General features: G+C 34.9%; 1 protein-coding gene and 1 non-coding gene across 3 annotated transcripts in view; both read right to left on the bottom strand.

Annotated features, from left to right (window-relative positions):
* LOC150100164 (endoplasmic reticulum junction formation protein lunapark-A-like) overlaps nucleotides 1-19,222 on the bottom strand; it is a 242,674-nt gene that overhangs the window by 8,241 nt on the left and 215,211 nt on the right. The gene's annotated exons all lie outside the window — the stretch shown is intronic.
* On the bottom strand, nucleotides 13,507-13,612 carry LOC150100165 (U6 spliceosomal RNA). The gene has a single exon (XR_016549324.1). It is a non-coding gene; the product is annotated as a U6 spliceosomal RNA (small nuclear RNA).

Raw genomic sequence — 19,222 nt, 5'->3', positions numbered from 1 at the left:
TATACCGTATCAATCCACCTATATCTTGGTCTTCCTCTGGGTCGTTTTCCTGCCAACCTGGCAGAGAACACTTGTTTTGCTAATCTTTCCTCTCCCATTCTATTTAAGTGACCATACCATCTGAGATTAGCTCTGCTAACGCATTCCTGGATGCTGACAATGTCAAGTTCTTTCCTAATATCCTCATTTTTAATATGATATTGCCATTGATGCCATCTGTTCACGCCTCTAATCTTTCCCAGGACTCTCATATCTGCGGTCTCTAGTCTTTGGTCAAGTGTTTTACTTCTGACCCAGCTCTCAGATCCATAAGTTAAAATTGGTTTGAACACAGTCTTGTATACAGCTAATTTAGTGTTCCAACTAATTTCTTTCTTATTCCATATGAATTTATTCAATTGACTTCCCACGATACCAGCTTTGCTGATTCTGTTGTCTATTTCTATATTTAGTTTACCATCTTCAGTAAAAATCATGCCTAAATAGCTGAAATGTTTTACTTGTTACACAGGTTCTCCATTCACAACACAGTTGACATTTTCAATGATTCTGCCTATTTTCATTGTCTTTGTCTTTTTATTGCTGACCTTCATACCATATCTATTACAACAGCTATTCAATTTAGTCAGAGAATCTTGCAAACTTGTAGCGGATTTATTTAGAAGTATAACATCATCCGCATAAAGCAAAGAGCTGACATTAACATCTCCAATTTTGATATCAGGTTTAATACCACATTCCTTCATAATGTGATCCATATAGATAATGAATAACAGAGGGGATAATGTACATCCTTGTCTCACACCAGATTTAACATTAAACCATCTTCCTGTACTTCCTTCAATTCTAACTGCTGACTCACAACTCAAATAAAGACTAAGTATTGCTTGATATAATGCCCCATCGACACCATATAACTGCAGTGTATTGAATAGCTTCTCTCTTGGCACCTTGTCATATGCCTTTTCCAAATCGACAAAACTTAAATACAGATCTTTGTTATATTCCCATGCTTTCTCGACTATTTGTCGTAAAGTGAAGATCTGATCCTGACAGCCTCTATTTGGCCTGAATCCAGCTTGTTCTTCACCAAGCTTTTCTTCCACAATTCTTCTCAACCGTTTCTCAAGTATACTTGCATAGATCTTGCCAGGAACACTCAGTAGGGAAATACCTCTGTAATTCTCACAAAGGTATTTCCCTACTGAGTGTTCCATTCTACTCTATTCTAGTGCAGTACTTTTTTCCAATTCTTAACTTTAAGAATTCCAAGGTATTTCTCAACCTCATCTAACCATCTCTCTTTAGGTCTTCATCGTCTTCTTTGTCCAATTATTTTCTATTTGTATATTTTTTTTAATTCCTCTACTTTCTTCCATTCTTTCAAAGTGGCCTATCCATGCTATTCTTTGTGCCTTAATAAATTAATAATATCTTCCCCATTTATTAATTCGTTAATTTCAGTATTTGTTCTTATTCTCTAATTGTCATTGTTCTCTTTAACTGGTCCATAAATTTTTCTCATTATTTTCCTTTCAAAAATCCTGAACTTATTCTCTTCTCTTCTTTTTGGGGTAGAGTCCATGATTCACATCTATATGTTATTACTGGTCTAATAATTGATTTATAAATTTTAAGTTCAGAATTCTTATCTACAACTTCACTACCCAATAATCCTTTATGCATATGATAGCATGTATTTCCAGCTATTATTCATTTCTTCTGCTGTTATTCGTTATTGTTATTAGGGATCCTAGATATTTAAAATGACTTACTGATTCAATATTATAGCCATCTATACTACATTTAGATTCTATTCTATTTCCATTTATTCCATATTGCATATAATTAGTTTTTTGTTCATTAATTTGTAAACAAATTTCTTTTGCATTTAAATCTAATTCTTTAAACTTACTTCCTAAATCTTTTTTGGTATGACTAATTATTGCAATAGCATATGTGCAAATGTGTACAGATTTATTATTAATATAACCTATTTTTGTGGTATTTCCAATCTTTTAAGACTATTAATCATTTTTTCTTTATTTATTCTAAATTCACTCAAATTCCTATCTTCATTATCATTAATTTCTTCTTCTGATAACAATTCTTCAAAAAAAAATACTCTTTCCATCTCTTCATGACTTCTTTTTCAGTTGTTATTATTTCCCCTTCTTTATTCCTGCATTCTATTATTTGAGGATTAAAATTTTGTGCTAGTGAATTAATTTCTTTATATTTTCTTATTTCTTTATTATATTCACTTATTAACTCTATTTTCCTCTTCATTATCTCTTTTTTCATTTGATTACATATTTTATTTGTTTCCTTTCTCTTTTCTTGATATTTTTCTCTATTAGCTCTTGTATTTCTTTGTATATATATTCTTGCTTTATTTTTAATTTCTATTGCTTTCCTGCATTCATTATCAAACCATTCCTTTTTTTTTCATATTTTTTATATTTCCCTATTATTTCTTCTGCATTTAAAAATATTTTTTTTTAATCATCTTCCATTTATCTTCTATTATTTTGATTATCAAATTCTTTAATGTCTTCTATTTTTTCTTTGTATAATTTAATACTCTCTTTATTTAAAAGCTTCTGTATTCCATTTCTTTCTGCTTTCCCTCTATTTATTATTTGGTTCCCTCTATATATATTCGGTCTCAATTTTGTAGCAACTAACATGTGGTCAGAGTCGCAGTTTGCACCTCTAAATGCTCTTTCTGATTACACTCATTAGTAGTTGGAATGTTCCTAAATGTATCTTTTATTGTGGAAAATTTGTGTTCATTAATCTTAATTTATTAGTTGTTGCAAACTGAGCAAAGCAACTCTATTACCATTATCACTAGTTTCTTCATGTAGATTATATCTTCCAAACACCTCTTTATATATATCTTCCTTCCCTAATTTAGCAATAAAGTCTCCTAATACAATCATAGCATTATTTTTTGGTATGCCTAAACATGCTTTCTGTAAATCTTCATAAAATTATTAGATAATGTTTTCATCAGCATTCTCAATCAGAGCATAAATATTTATAAATGTTATAAAATTTAACTTTAATATATATTCTCTCATTTGTTGGTGTAAATCCTAATATTGATTTGTAAACCGTTTTTGTTATAATAAACCCAACTCCATGTTCTCCTTGTTTTATAGGACCACTAAAGTATAACTTATAATCTTTTTTTTATTTTTATTAATTACTCCTTGTCTTTTCCATCGTATTTCCTGTAAGACTGTGATATCCATACCACATTTCAATAATTCTTCTGCTACATTTTGCCTGTAATAATTTCCTGACATTCCATGTTCCGACTTTCATAACATTTCTTGTTAACCTTTTCTATACGTTGTTTCTGTAGAGTCAGTCCGGTTTCATATTCTTTAGCCTTCTCAACAAAATTTTTTTCTAGGAATGGTTTGTTAGCCCAATGCCAAACCCCCCTCCTTTATCCAGGCTTGGCACCTGCAAGAGTATCCATGAGCTACTCAATTGAATGCTGCAAGCAGAGTTGGGTGGTCCACACTACCTAGTCAAAAATTTGATATCTCCTAGAATGTTTCTTTCTAAATACAAAAATTGTCTGACTGAACAATAAAATTTCCACTATAATATTATAAAGCATTTGGATGTTATATTGCTGGTTTTCAAATGCATGTTTCTTTCTAATCTTCCATGAATGGTATTTTAATTAGTTAATTCTAAAAATCAAAATTCTCTTCCCAATGCTGACAGTTGGGGGGGGGGGGGATTACTGCAGAAAAATAACGTGTTCTGTTGTAAGTAATGGAATGGCCAACATATTACACAATCTGTTCCAAATAGGCAGGGCAAAAATGCATGTTCTACTGTTTCCAATCAGTAACAAATGTCAGAGATTGGATCTCCAATGTTCAAGTACCTCCATTTGATGGTGTTGACTAGAAGGTGGCCATATGCAATTCTCCAAGCAAGATCCCTCCTGTTAGGGTATCCTTGGAAGAACTTCAATAAGTTATGAAACAAAGTATTGTTGTCAGTACTCAACTGCAGACGTTCACAGCAAAAGAGATTAAAGATTTCTTTATACCAAATTTTACTTTTTTTTAATGGAAAGAATGTCAACGTGTTGTAGCAATCTTTAAAGTTAAGCAGAGAGTGTTGTAGTAGTCAGGAGCAATTTCAGCTTTTCGACCTTTATAATCATTTACTCCAAATAGGGGAAGATGAAATCCCAGATAGTACAGGAAAAGGTCTGCACACATGTGATTAGTCTGCAATATTTTATAAATTTTTGAAGCTGTATTGCTTAAATAGCAAAATTTTGAATGCTGGAAAGCCCAAATCCTCCATGCTTCTTTGATAGTTGAAGAAATTCCTTTTTAACTTCTTGGTATTGTCTGGACCAAAAAAATTGCACAAGCTTATTATATAATTGCTTTTCTTCAGCTTCTGTGATGTCTGTAATATTTATTATGTTCAACTGAGCAGGAAAGATTATAGTTTTGAGTATTATGGCTTAAGAAAAGGAAAACAGCTCTATTTTTAGTCTTCTAAGGTTTCAAAGTTCTTGAACTGGTAATATTGGGTAAGTGGAGAAGCGCATTCCAAGAATAATGGGGGAGGGGGGTTCTCTCTTAAGGGTTGGTGCAAAAGGAATGCCTCCAAGATCCAACTTTCCAAAAACTTTTAATTTTGTCTTGTCTGCATTATTAGTAGTTAAATCCACTGATCTTGCTGAATTTTTCCAAAATACCAAAAAAAGATATATATGGAATCATTATCCTTCAAAGTGCTCACTACATCATCGGCATATGCCTTATTTTCCTTCATAGTTGAAGAAACTATTATTGCTTGCACAGCATGTGCATTGTCAATTTCCTGTAAGAAGGGTTCAAGAACCAATACAAAGAGCAATGGACTAAGAGGGCAAACTTGCTTGACTCCGTTCAAATTTTGACTGGGTCTGACAGGAACCCATGCCAATTTAATTTGCTGGAGGATGTGGAACAGAAAGGGAGATGCCAAACATTATCATATGCTTGAGTAAGCACTGCCATCGACTGCTTTTTCGTATTAACTAAGCAGATTAGATCACGTAGCAGAAACAGATTAAATCCCATACACCTGTATGCTTTTAATTATGTATCTCATTTCCACTTTGAGCCTGTTATTGATAATGCAAAAAAAGTCTTGTAGTCAGTATTAGATAGAGAAATAGGTCTATGCTGATTAAGGTGTGATCTCTATTAGGTTTTGGAATGAGGATGGTATGGCTTGCTACAAATTCACTTGGTATGTGTCCTGATGAGAGAAAAGAATTAAATAGTACAACTAGAATGGGAAGAATAACATCTCTGGCCTCGCAGTAAAGTTCTATCCCTAGACCATCAAGTCTTGGGGATTTTCTTGTCTGGCATTCTTTATAGGCTGTGGTAACTTCAGATGCTGTAATGGGTCTGTCAAGCCCATCTTGGATATGAACAGGAAAGCCATTAATGTTCCAAGAGTTATAATTCCCAACAGTACTACTGTCTTCAAACAGATTTTTTAGTGTTTTTGAAAGGAGCTTGTTAATGCATGGGACTACCTCTCCAAAAACTCATACAATCCCTCAGATCACCCAACAAGGAGCAACCTGAAGGATATTTTAACTCAGCAGTGGCTCTGCTCAGTAACAGACTCACTCTACCACTGAGCAGAACTGCTCATATTCCAGGGAAAAGCATCCACCTACACAGCACCAATAGAAGCCATGCCAGAAAACACTTTCCCCAGAGACTCAAGTTGCTCTCTCAAGGCGACCCCCCCCAAATCTTAAGGCTCCCCCCCACCAGGAGCTAGACTTGGAAGAAACCTTAAGAGAGCAAAAATTCTCAACACCAAGGTTGAAGTAAAGCAGGTCATATTTCCATATACAAATAGCCAAAAGATGTCACCCCTTATTACTAAAATACTCTGGATTAGAGATAGATGTTGAAAGTTTTCCCCACTTGGTTACACTATAAATTAAAAATACCAAGGAAATTATATTCTTGGTTTAATCTTTATCCAAATGTAAGTAAAGTTTGCACGTGAAGTAACTTCACGACTGGGCAACTCATATATAGAGGCTAAATGACTTCACATCATTTGCCTTGGTACCCCCCCCCCCCCCAAAAAAAAATATATATTCTTGTTTAATCCTTTATCCAATGTTTATGCATGAAGTACCTTTACAACTAGGATACTTGTATATAGAAGCTAGTGACTTCACATTAATTGGCTCTTAGTATTCCATAATACAAAACACACATCCTTTCAGGTGTGTTTAGGTCTCCTCAGTGGGAGCCAGACCCAGAAGAGATACCAAGGTTGAAGTAATGCAGAAGTCATATATTTAGCATATACAAATATGTGAAAAGGTAATTTCTTGGTATTTTTAAAACCAAGTGAAAAAACTTTCAACAACTAGCTCTAATAAGGTGTTACACCTTTTCCCTACTTGCAGAAAGAGAAGACTATTGTTACATTCACATTCAATAGTCAACTTGATGCAGGTGTTTAAGGAGTTTATTCTTTCCAAAAAATTTAAGTAATTCTGTTTCAGAGTGGGACCAGAATGCAAAGGTATCAACAAGTGTAACCGGATACGAGGTTGAGGAAAAAATTAAAAAGTTGACTTTCCAAATGCTCTCCTGAATGATGCTCTTGTCAGAGTAATTAGCCAAATCAGAGTTCATTGAGATCTGAAAAAAGATTATATTGCTTGAAACATGAAAAACCCTATATCACCCTAATCTTAGACTGCATGTCTATGTCCAAGTTTTGGAAAGTAATTGCCATAAATTGTTCATAATTTTACTACGCTTTTTAAAATTAATTTTGAATTATAATAACTCCAGGGTTATGGATACCTGGTTATCCCTATCTCTGAAGCTTTTACAGCATTTTCTCCTATTCATTGCGACTGACACATGTAGAAGTATACTCGTGCTGCTTGATTCATTCTTGTCTCCATATTTTAAATGTTGTAAACCAATTCTTTTGCTTTCTCTCACCCTGAACAATGCTCTTGTCAGAGTGAGTGAAATATATAGTTAATTCTAATTTCCCTTACATGTGTTAAACCATTTTTACAAAGTATTATTATAACTAATGCACATTTCTACAAAATGTTTAAGTGAGATCATTCATATAGAATATGACAGGACTGTGTTTTGGAAGCATTGAATTTTGCAGTCTCCACCGATGTTCCCTTTAAATCGTGTGTGAACACACACCAGTCATCAAAGGAGTACACATGCCTAGTAAAAGTGCATACAAAATTTTCCTTTCAGAATTTCTAATTTATAGTCAATCATTTTTGAATGTACTACAAAAACAAATTACCGTATATTATCGCATATAATGCGAAAAATTTATGGTAAAAAATACTACTTAAAGTTAGGGGTTCACTAAAAAATGTAACATCTTATTAGACTTGCACACACAATATATATACTACCTAATGCCTATGCAACCAAATCTACTTGACCCACTCGTATTCGGCAACCGAGCACGCATCGTATCTGCACATGCGCTCTCCATCGCCGAATGATAGAGCACAGTTAGGTATATCGGTTTAACCACAGTTCATTTAAAATATTATTCGTTAAAACAAACCTAGCCTGAAAATGAGCCAACAGAAATGTAAACGTTCATCTTTTGAAGCAGGATTTAAATTGCGTGTTGTGCAGTTTGCAGAAGAACATAATAACAGTGTTGCTATGAGAGAATTTGGTGTAGCAGAGAGTAATATTAGACTTTGTATTTGGCATAAGCAAAAAGACAGTCTTGAAAAAATCCCCAAAACGAAACGTGCCCGTCGTGGAGATGTAGCATCCTTTCCAGAACTCAAAGAAGAGCTAAATGAATGGATTTTGATGCAACGACAAGATGGCATTATAGTAATAAGAAATGCAATTCGTTTTCGAGCTCTACAACTCAAGAATGGTAAATTCAAAGACACACCAGGTATTTCATCTTTTCTTGCTTCGCCTGGGTGATGCAACAGATTTATGGAACGCAAAGCATTAACATTACAACACCGAACAAAAATTCGTGGAGATGTAGCATCCTTTCCAGAACTCAAAGAAGAGCTAAATGAATGGATTTTGATGCAACGACAAGATGGCATTATAGTAATAAGAAATGCAATTCGTTTTCGAGCTCTACAACTCAAGAATGGTAAATTCAAAGACACACCAGGTATTTCATCTTTTCTTGCTTCGCCTGGGTGATGCAACAGATTTATGGAACGCAAAGCATTAACATTACGACACCGAACAAAAATTGTGCAGAAGTTACCAAAGCAGCATGAAGAAAAATTGCAGTCCTTCCATAAATTTATCATAAAATTACAGAAGTGTCACGGATATGAACTTTCCCAAATTGGCAATATGGATGAGACACCCATGTACTCTGATATGCCTGGGAATCGAACAGTAAACTCAGTTGGGTGTCTTGGAACATGATCAAAAGCATTTTACCGTTGTTCTAGCATGCATGGCAGACGGAACCAAATTAAAGCCAACAGCGATATATTTAAAAGGAAGAAAATTCTGAAGCATATGAAATTTCCACAGAATTAGCAGGTCATCTCTACCTATAGGAGTTGCCAAAACCCAGTCCTGAAGATACTTTCAGGCGCAAACTTTGTTTGCTCACATTTGGATAAAGGATTAAACTAATTTTATTATACTCTAACCAAGCGAAAAATAAACTTTCAACATCTTTCTCTAAATCCAGAGTAATTTATTAAAAAAAGGGTGGCACACCATTTGGCAACTCCTATAGGTAGAGATGACCTGCGAATGCTTCTGCCTGGTATCTCTACTTGGGCCTGGCTCCCACTGAAGAGACCTCAATAAAGGTTGAAACTAGTCCGGGTAGTGGCCCTTCCCTTAATGCATAACATTAGACATATCCGCAAGGAGATGTGTTTTGCATTATAGGAGATACTGAGATGGGAGTGTTGGTATCTTGCTCCACCTTTGCAACGAGTTGCCCTGGTGTTGTACCACCTTAACCCAGTCCTGAAGATACTTTCAGGCGCAAACTTTGTTTGCTCACACTTGGATAAAGGATTAAACTAATTCTATTATACTCTATCCAAGTGAAAAATAAACTTTCAACAGATGAAGAATTTAAAGGATTTTGACATTTTGTTTTAAAATAAATGTTTCTTTCGTTAATTCTTCTTGTATTTTGACATTTTGTTTTAAAATAAATATTTCTTTCATTAATTCGTCTTGTATTTTGACATTTTGTTTTTAAATAAATATTATTTTCATTAATTTGTATTGTATTATTTATAATGTTATGGAACAAGATTAACAGATCGCATTATACGTAGACATGGCATTTTAGGGCTAGTTTTCAAACAAAATTTCCAGTTCGCATTATACGCGATAATATACGGTACATGATAAATCATAATTGTCACTTACTTTATTTTGTAATTTGTTCAATGGCTCCAATCCAATATTACTCTAACCCAATTCTAACTTAATACACTCTAATTAGTAACTTTTAGCCTGCTGTGATAACTGATGAAAACAAGTTGCAGAGGCATATTAATTTAGAGTGTCTACTATCTAGATAGTACTGTCACCTAGACTTTTGCAAATGGTGGTGGATTTTTGTAGCTACGTGGCTTAACATGTTAGTGCTGGGTAGTGTCTGCATGTATATAAACTGCTGGTAGGGACTGGCTTTAGCAGTCTCTACCAGCAGTTGCATTAGTTGCAACTGCTGTATTACTTGTAACTTTTTTTTGGTAGAATTTTATTTGTAAAATTAGCATTCATGAAGTGTATTGATGATATTGAATATCTGGAATGTAATTACAACTGATTTCAAGATATATATGCTCATATGCATCTGTTTGCTTTATATAAATTGTGTGCTTTCTCTAACCAATGAATGCATTATAAACACCTCTTGTAAGTATTTTCTGAAACTGAAATCATAGAGTCTGTGAGTAGGGAGTGTTTTTCATTATGAAGTGTCATTCTAGTTGTTTCTAATTACAGTCATTGTTGCCAAATATAGTACAAAGGACTGTAAAATGTCTCTGTACTGTATTTAGTGCTACAATAAACCTACTTGTTTTTCTTGTTTCGACAGTATAGCATCAGTTGAGGTTGGAATATTTTTAGAAACATTTTTATTCTAGTCTTCAGAAACAGACATAGTAAAAATTTATCCATTCCTGAATAAAAATGAATACTTCTATGTATTATAGAAGTGGTTGATCTACAACAAAATACTAGCATATGTGAGGTATCTATTATTGATAAGACACAAGAATCACTGGAAAAAAACAAAAAAACAAGCAGGAATCGTAAAAGGGAGGATAATTCTGATGATGATGATCGGAAATTATGTATCCTATTACTGTGTAAAAAGTGTATACTGATCCTCAGCAAAAGAAAATTCTTAGAAAACCAAGCAAAATATAAATAAAACAGAGAAATAAATACACATAACAAGCACAACAAATGTTACAAGATGGTTTGTTGCTCCATCAAACAACATCTATTCCTGCCAGCCACACCTAAATGACACCTGTTCAATATTATTGGTTTATTGGATTAGCCCCTCCCTATAGTTATTTATTCAGTTACCAAATATATACAATGGTTGTTTATTATTGATTAGTTATTTATACTTTGCAAACAACTCTTTCCCTCTACTTTTTTTTTTTTTAATTACGCCATCAAAAATGCACATACATGTCTAGAATTTATAGGATCACATGTTTATTTGCTCCACTCAGCAACATAAAGGACACACATATCACAAATGTTAATTATTAATCATTTGTTGCCAGTAATGAAAGTATTTCTACTCATGACTGCTCTTTCTCTCCCTTATATCTGCCATTCTCAAATGGCTTATTAATACTGATTCACATATTGTATTTGCACCTTTCAGTAATTCAAATATACCAAAATACCAAATATAGCATTCTTTTTCATTGGTGTTTTCTAATATATCCTAAAACAAACAAATTAGTCCCAAAGTCAGTAGCAGATTTGGTTACAATCATAGAACCGTGCCAACATGCAGCATGTCTGCTAAATTACAAGCATGAAATTTCCATCGGGCACAATGTTTTTCTCACTCCACCAGATAGTTAAGATGCTGGCGAGAGAGTGATGATCACCCTGATGTGAATGTTTTAAGCAAATTAATTTCTTGCTTACAATTTTATAGGTTATAGCTAGATGAAAAAAAAGGGCAACATTAATGTGACATTAGCACACATATTGAGACTGAAAACTTAAACATAAAATGTTTTTCATGTGCACATGGCAGGCAAAACTTAGAAGGAACATTGGTCCTGAGCTCACTGAAGAATGGCAAGGAGATGTGAATTGGAGGAATTGGTTATGGAAGATCTTAAAGCTTGGGAAATTGTAATCTGAAAGTTTTGTCAAATGAAGAAAGCCAATGTAGTGCACCATTCTCAAAAAACTATGGATAGGATTTATAATCAGTGAGAGAAGACAGAGTGGATGAAAGTACAGAACATTGGGATACTACAGCACTGGCAGGGAAATCTGAGGATAAGTCATTTATTTATCAAGAGAACAAGTAACAATCAACTACAAGGGGCATAATGCAGATCATAAGATGACAGTTTGGTAATCAGGCCTCTATGCCAGCCCTTGCAATCTCAAGAATGACCACGAATTTCTCCAAACATTTACATGGATGGTGTCAAAAGGTGGGTGGTAATGACTAGGAGATCTGCTGTGGATTGAATGGCAGAATCTATATTTGTGATCACTATTTAAATGGTGATCATCTCAACTGGTGAAGTTAATTACAAATACCCCCCCATGATGTTCTAAATAACTGGGACTTCTGACCTGATGTCTACCCCCCCCCCCCCAGTGGTGCACCCATAGGTAGATATTTGGATACTGAACAAATGAGAATATGATGACATTTTTGAACTTAGCCAACCAAATTCTATTCTGAATTAGTTTAAAACAAAATGTAGGACAATATGATAGAATATCATGCTAGTTGAGATGCTGCTCAGCTAAAAAAATCTCTGGGTATTTATCAAGGAAGAAGGGACAAACAGTAAAAAGTCGGCTACTAGAACAAAATGAAACAGTAGTATTCAAGTTAGGTACCATGAGCAGAAGAAGACTAAAACAGGCAAAATTCTGCAACATAATCTCATAATACAATGTAAGGATGGCAGGAAAAAGATCTTGAGGAAGACCAAAGTAGAGTGATACAATAAGAGGTACACTGAAAGACCAAAATATAAGATCTGATGATATTGGAGTCCTGCAACAACAGATTAATTTAAAAGAAATTGTCCAAGGCAGTTGGTAATGACGTAAAATTTTCATACAGTATATCATAATATCCTTTACATCCTCTGTAGGTACATATCAAGCATCTGATGACAATGATAATTATTATTGTATGAGCACCTTCACAGAGTCCAAAGACTCATCGCAGGAGATCCAAACTATTCACCCAATCTATCGTACCTCTCCTTGAACCCATTAACAGACAAAGCCCTCACAACTAACTCTGGCAACCCATTCCATTCATTCACAACTCTCCAAGCAAAAAATCTAGTCCTCACACCACTAGTAACCAAACCTTCATTCAACTTCCAGAGATGATTCCATGTTCTGACACCTCTAGCCAAGAAAACGTTGAAACATTTCTCCTGCATCAATTCTATAAAATCCTTTAAGCAACTTAAATGTTTCTATCATATCCCCTCTTTCTCTCCTATCAACCAACTTCTGCAATCTATCCACATAGGGATAGATTGCAGAAGTTGGTTGATAGGATGTTCCCATCCACAATCTATCCTCATAGGGAACATTCTGCAGACCACTCATCATCTTGGTCACTTGCTTCTGAATCTTCTCCACTGCTTCCTCATCCTCAAGAAACCCAGGAGATCAGATCTAAGCACAGTAACCCAAGTGTGGTTACTGTGCTTAGATCTGGTCTCCTGGCCTTATAAAGAGGAATAACCACTTCCTTATCTCTACTTGTTAATGTGTTTTTCAATAGTCAAGTATGGGCTACTTTACAAATGTGTCCTCTAAACTTTAACTCTCTGTCTATCACCACCCCTAAATCTCTAGCTTCATCTATTTCCTGGAGTACAGTTCCTCCAAGGTGATACACAGCTTGTAATCTATTTATCTGAAAATGCATAACTTTACATTTCTCCACATTAAACTGATACCCATCATCTTTTGCCCATACTGAGAGCCTATTTAAATCATCCTGCAAGTTCTCCACATCACCTCAATTAACTATTACTCTATCTAATTTTGTCATCAGCAAACAACTGAATATTTCCTTTCAGGTTATTTCCTATATCAATGAAAAAGCCCATATAAAGATTCCTCTGTAATGATGAGAATCAAACTTAGGCTTTTTCTAATTGAAAGACACAATATACCATCATTCTTCCAATTGTGCTACAGAGGCACTTAAAAAAATGTGGAATACTTCATGATTCTGCATGTCATCATTGTGCAGAGTCATGCTAATCTTCTCTGTATCATTCCAATTTTAGTATATGTACCTCTGAAGCAAGTACATACAAGATTATAAGATGTTATATTCAGGAAACAGAATTTACAGTATTTGACACTAAACACAAAGATAAACTTCCTGGATGGCAGGCGATTTCAATGGGAAATTAGATTATGAGATATTTGCGAGGTAGCAGCATTTTTCGCGTCATTAGAGAAGACAACTGAGAAACAAAAGGAAGGAAAGCTAGTTCTTGTTGGAAATCCAAACAGAAGAGTAGGAAATGAATACCAGACACACAGAAATGTTTTGGGAAAATTTGGAGAAAACAGTAAATCTAATAATAATGGGTGAGTACCTGCTAGGCTTCTGTTCAGGACATGGACTACTCATTACTACCACCACAAAGACAGGACAAAAGAAATAAAAAAAAGTTATTAACTATGTGATTGTTCACAGTGATATCTTCAGGTTGATTCAGGAATATACACGGGATATGAAATGCGAAATCTTAGCAATTTAGTTTTGAGTAAGATAAAAATTAAAACAATATGTAAGAACTAAACACAATCTTTGAGATTGTCTTTAGTTGACATGGATATTTTAGTTGATGAGGACAGACCTCCAGGGAGTCAAGGACTCATCAAGGGAAGCCACACCAGTTGTCATACATTTTCTTAAACTCATTCACACTCACCACCTTCAATGGGCAAACTGTTGCACTCATTCACTGCCCTGGAAAAAAAAAAAAAAAATCTAGCTCTTGTCCCTTTCTTAATTGTACACAAACTCAACTTCCACATTTGCTACTTTGTCCTCTCTATGTTTTCCATATATGAACATTTTCATCAACAAATCTCCTATAATATCCTTTCCGAAGTTTATAGGCATCTGTCATATCAGTTCTCTTTCTCCTGTTTACCTGTATCTGCAATCCATATAAACAGGAGAAAGAGGGCTGATATGACAGATGCCATAGGAGATTTGATGATGAAAATGTTCATATATGGAAGACATAGAGAGGACAAAGTAGCAAATGTGGAAGTTGAGTTTGTGTACAGTTAAGAAAGGGACTAGAGCTAGATTTCTTTCCAGGGCAGTGAGTGAGTGCAACAGTTTGCCATTGAAGGTGGTGAGTGTGAATGAGTTTAAGAAGATGTATGACAATTGGTGTGGCTTCCCTTGATGAGTCCTTGACTCCCTGGAGGATGCTGATGATAACAATGATGGTAATAATACTAATAAATATGGCAGTATTGGAGTTCTGACAATTATTAAATTTTAATCAATTAACTAAACCAGGGGATAGTTAAGGGTCAAAGCTGTATAACTGAGAGGAGACCTCCACATAGCCTTTAAAGGAATGCAGAGAACCGACCAGGGCTTCTGACCTAATGTCCAATCCTCACCTTCTCGTGGTGCATCCTGTTGGGTATCTACCTGGCTACTGAACAAATGAGGATGGGCTGGCAATTTGGGATTTAGCCGACCAAATTGTAATTCTTATTGGCTTAAACCAAATTACAAAATGATGGTACAACATGACAAAATTTCATGCCGGCTGGGGCATCGCCTGGTTAAACAAGGCCCCTGTTGTTTTCACCAGGGAACCAGGGTGAACAGCGAAAAGTCAGCTACTGGAACAAATCTGAAAAAATACCCCAACTCAACATCACCAGAGTTAAAGATCTGTACTATCAACATAAGAAGCCTGAATGGCAAAGAAATGCAGCTAGCTGAAGAATTAGATAAGTACCAGATCGACATAATAGGGGTGACTGAAACAAAAAAGACAAAAACTGGTGAGATCTTTCTTAGCAATAAATACAAAATGTTATATTCAGGCAATGACAATCAAGGAAAAGAAGGAGTAGACACAGTATTCAACACAAAATACGAGGCTAATTTTCTTGAATGGCAGGCAGTCTCAAGTGGAGTGATGTGGGCAAATATCAGAATGGGGAACTGGACAATGAGACTTATTTGTGCCACACATAAGTCTCATATATGTGTGGCATAAATATAAAACTTTTCCTTTTTCATTATGTCAGATACTTTCTCTGAATCCTCAAAAAATTCCTCAACTTCTACCTTAGTAGAACCTTATGTGGGACAAATTGAAAAAGGTAAAGTTAGTCCTTGTTGGGGATCTAAATAGCAGAGTAGGAAATGATTTCAGACATACAAAAATATATTAGGAAAATTTGGAGAAAAGAGCAAAGCTAATAATAATGGCAAATACCTGTTGGATTTCTGCTCAGGACATGGACTGGTTATTACTAACACCATGTTCCAACATAAAAATGTGCACAAATTCACATGGAGAGAAGAGGCAAGAAATAAGAAAAGTCACATTGACTATGTTATTGTTGATAATGATGTTTTCTACCTTGTGCAAGGACACCAGAGTTTACAGAGGACTTGAAATTGGAAGTGATCGCAATTTACTCTTGAGCAGGATAAAATTGAATTTCATATCGAAAAGAATAACATGTAAGAAAGTTTTAAAGTGAATAAAAGTTGAGCAGCTCTCAGATGTGAACTGTAGACTAAAATACACAAAGATTATTGAAGAAAAAATGAAAGAGTTTGAGAACAGGAAACAAACTTTAGAGATTCAGTGGCAAGCCTTGATGAAAACCTTGACTGATTCGGCCAGAGAGGCATGTGGTGAGGTTGTCCGCAAGGATAGAAAATCAGAACTCCATGGTGGACACAGGAAGTTACAGAGGCAGTGAAGGAAAAGAAGAATACATATCAAAAGTTCCTGGCAAATAAGTCAGCTTGTGCTCGTAGAGAATACAGAGACAAATGTAAGAAAGCTAAACACTGTGTAAAACTAGCTAAACAAAAGTCATGGGAGGACTTTATCAAGAACATAGAAAATAAATATCAAGAAGGCGGCAAAATATTCTGGAGGTTGTTGAAGAAGCTTAGAAATGGAGGAAAGAGTACTGTAAAAGGAATTAGAGATGATAAAGGTGACATGAAAATGGGAGAAAAAGATATCCTTGAAGTATGGAGTAATTACTTCGAGAAATTGCTAAATGAAACAAGCAGTGACAGCACAGTGGTAAAAAACACTCAACAGACATACATTCAGGAATACATATCCATACTTGAAGTAGAAAAAGCCATCAAAGGCTTAAAATGTGGAAAGGCAGCAGGAGTAGATGATATTCAACCAGAAATGCTGAAGTATGGTGGTATAACAGTCTTGCAGTGGCTGCACTGCATAGTTCAGAAGGATGGACAGAGGGACGAATTCCCGATGATTGGAGTAGAGCTCTCATAGTACCCATATATAAAAAAGGGAAATAAAACTGAATGAGAATTACAGAGGTATTTCCCTACTCAATATTCTTGGTAAGATATATGCAGGTATACTTGCGAAACGGTTGAGAAGAATTGAAGAAGAAAGCTTGGTGAAGAACAAGCTGGATTCAGGCCAAATAGAGGCTGTCAGGATCAGATCTTCACTTTATGACAAAAAGTGGAGAAATCAAGGGAATATAACAAAGATCTCTATTTGAGCTTTGTAGATCTGGAAAAGGCATATTATATGCCAAGAGAGAAGCTATTCAATACGCTACAGTTATATGGTGTCAATGGGGCATTATATCAAGCAATACTTAGTTTTTATTTGAGTTGTAAGTCAGCAGTTAGAATTGAGGGAAGTACAGGAAGATGGTTTAATGTTAAATCTGGTGTGAGACAAGGATGTACATTATCCCCTCTGTTATTCATTATCTATATGGATCACATTATGAAGGAAAGTGATATTAAACATGATATCAAAATTGGAAGTGTTAGGTGTTAGTGTCAGCTCTTTGCTTTATACGGACGATGTTATACTTATCAATAAATCCGCTACGAGTCTGCAAGATTCCTTGACAAAATTGAATAACTGTTGTAATAGATATGGTATGAAGGTCAGTAATAAAAAGACAATGAAAATAGGCAGAATCGCTGAAAATGTCAACTGTGTTGTGAACAGAGAACCTGTGGAACAAGTAAAACATTTCACCTACTTAGGCACGGTTTTTAGTGAAGATGGTAAATTAAATATGGAAATAGATAACGGAATCAATAAAGCTGGTATAGTAGGAAGTCAATTGAATAATTTCATATGAAATAAGAGAGAAATTAGTCGCAACACTAAATTAGCTGTATACAAGACAGTGTTCAAACCAGTTTTAACTTATGGATCTGAGAGCTGGGTCAGAAGTAAAACACTTGACCAAAGACTAGAGACCAGAGATATGAGAGTCCTGAGAAAGATTAGAGGCATGAATAGGTGGCATCAATGGCAATACCATATTAAAAATGAGGATATTAGGAAAAAACTTGGCATTGTAGGCATCAGGAATGCGTTAGCAGAGCTAATCTCAAGTGGTATGGTCACTTAAACAGAATGGGCGAGAAAAGATTAGGAAAATGACCCAGAGGAAGACCAAGATATAGGTGGATTGATACGGTACAAAGTGCCTTAGATGACAGAAATATAAGATCTGATAATATTGGAGTCTTGACAAGTAACAGACTGATCTGGAGGAAAATTGTAGATAGGAAGTTAGTAATGATGTAAATTTTTCATGTAGTACTATCATATCCTGTACACTCCTTGAGGGTACAAGGCAGGAATTTGATGATGAACTAAACCATGTAAACTTAATCATGTAACATTATCATAGCATCCTGGACTTGAGGGTACATATCAGGATGCTATGATAATGTTACATGATTAAGTTTATGGCTGACTTTTATCACTTTCATGGAAATGCTATTAGGTGGATAACATCTCAATTTTTCAACTTACAAGTTATGGGTTGATTTTGTTGTGGAGATGGATGTTGATGAATGTTTCTAGGGATGATTTTCATTACTCAATGTGACATTACTACTCTGCTTATAAGAGAATGTGCTGTAGACTGACAAGTAGCTCATTTGATTTCTATAGCAGGATTTCCAGCTTATTCTTCACCCATCATGGTAAGAATAGTATACAACTTTTTATGTGTATGTTATTGTCAAAACTTTGTAAGAAAGTTATTTGTATTAACATTCTTTGATAGCTTCACTATTCCTTATCACAAAAAAGCTGAACTTAGAGACTTCTTGCTTATGCACTGTAGACATGTGATTTAGTTTTGCTTAATTCTGACACTAAAATGGTCTACTTGAAATCAAAAATAATATTAATATAGATCTTATATTAAATTTCGTTAAATACCATCAAGCCAGAGAGAAACTATTACTGTTTTACATTGCTTTGTCAATAAAAATGGTCTAATTAAAGTTGGGCAGAGGGGGGGGGGGGCGTTACAGGTTACATGTCTGCAACAAATTCAAGGGATCAACTGACTAGTGGTGGTAGAGTTTTGTAAAAATCAGATAAATATGTCAAAAGAAGCAAAAACCAAAGTGTTTTGTCTTATGTACTATAAAATGCTACAACTGGAGTGGCAGAATTAAAATTCAAAATGACTCAAACATTTTTAACAGATAACTTCACCCTCACAGACCTGTAGACACTGTATTTTTCATTGACTATTTTAAAGAATGTCTATAGCCTCCTTTTCAGAACCAAACATTCTGAAATATTTCTGAGAATTCCTATCAAAGTTCTGAGATGCAAAAGATTGGTTACAGAAGAAGAACATGTTTCAAGATC

The sequence above is a fragment of the Typopeltis vanoorti genome, chromosome 13 (genome assembly GCF_054136105.1).
Source record: "Typopeltis vanoorti isolate ZY-2024b chromosome 13, IOZ_Tvanoo_1.0, whole genome shotgun sequence".
In the NCBI taxonomy this organism is placed as follows: domain Eukaryota; kingdom Metazoa; phylum Arthropoda; class Arachnida; order Uropygi; family Thelyphonidae; genus Typopeltis; species Typopeltis vanoorti.
This window is presented reverse-complemented; position numbering and strand designations above follow the sequence as displayed.